At 42.7% G+C, this 1,378-nt stretch overlaps 1 non-coding gene across 1 annotated transcript; it reads right to left on the reverse strand.

Annotated features, from left to right (window-relative positions):
* Positions 1-714: 714 nt before the first annotated feature.
* LOC130885397 (small nucleolar RNA SNORA66) lies at positions 715-869 on the reverse strand. The gene has a single exon (XR_009058160.1). It is a non-coding gene; the product is annotated as a small nucleolar RNA SNORA66 (small nucleolar RNA).
* Positions 870-1,378: the final 509 nt, after the last annotated feature.

Genomic DNA, 1,378 nt, shown 5'->3' on the forward strand with positions numbered 1-1,378 from the left:
GACCAATGAAACCAAATGCGTTGGTAATACCCACACACTAAAACCTAGCATCTAGTAGGTCACTCATAGTATGGAAGGTATTTACCTCAGTTTCCAGACGGGTTACGTCCACTCTGGTTTAAGTCATCTACTGTTACCAGAGAAACCCAAGGAAGGAGTGGAGCAGGAAAAAGCAGTGATGATGAGAGCCTGGCAAGCTAATAAAAGATGAAGACACTGCGTAAACGAGGCATGTGCGTGAATGGGGAAGCTTTAGATTTTTATAGGGCAAATAGTTTGGGGAGTCCTGGTTATGAGTGATAGTCATACCTGCCAAAGCAAAAGCTTTCCTACCACCCGCTGCCAACCATAGTCCATAGAGAGACTGCCGCACAAAGGGATGCTAGAGTATGTAAACACTCTCAAATTCCCTTTCCTCCCCTGACTCCAAACAAGACAGTCCCCTACACTTATCTGCTGTCAGAACGACATTCAGCACCAAAAGTTATTGGCAGACAACCCACACATTACGAGAATCAAACACATATGTCTGTGGGTTCCGCATCATACATTCAACACAAAACAGTGTGACAACCTATCTTCGCATCACATTTAACAACTGACTAGTTCCATGAAGCACCTATTAAGATGCGAATAATAAAAGTCTCTGAGTTCTGGTTGTGGAGGCATGGGAATTTTCTTTTTTTATTTTTTATTTATTTATTTATTTTTTACTGTTGTTCTGGGACAGAATGGGCACCTCAGTAGCCATCTGAGGTCGGTGCGTTGCTGTCACCACAATTGCTCTAGCAAACCTGGTTCCCTTAGGGGAATTTTCTTAAATGGGCTCTGATAACAAAGGAGAAATCAGTTCCTGGTAGGTTTTTTAAACTACATTTTAGTGTCAAAGCATTTAGGGAAAAAAAAAAAAAACATTCAGAAAAATTGTAGCAAGAGGCTGCCATGCTGCTGGTGTCTTCCATTCGCTTATGTTGGTTGCTGATGGCATCACTCATACTGTCAAAACACTCAACAACTGTGGCTGTCCAGATGCACCGGGTCTAGGGGAGCAGAGGCATTCATTTAAGATGCACCTGGTCCATAGTCATGTGCTAATTGGAATCAAAAGAAAGAAATCAGGAACTGAGTCAGTGTGTCACGGGTCAGTCTGTGTGTGCATGTATGTCCATGTACCTGTCTCTCTTTCCTTTAGGGACTGCACTGACCCTTAATCAAACCTTCCCAATGCATCTCTGTTTCATCCACCTCATCTCCTTGGTCCCCAGTGCCAATTTCAGCAATATTCCCGAGTGTGTCTTAATACATTTTGAGTTGCTTTCCAAAGCTACTCAATCAGCCCAGTCTCTGATTCTTCTTAATTCTAAACTCTAACATGAGA

This window comes from Chionomys nivalis, chromosome 12, assembly GCF_950005125.1.
Source record: "Chionomys nivalis chromosome 12, mChiNiv1.1, whole genome shotgun sequence".
In the NCBI taxonomy this organism is placed as follows: Eukaryota; Metazoa; Chordata; class Mammalia; order Rodentia; family Cricetidae; genus Chionomys; species Chionomys nivalis.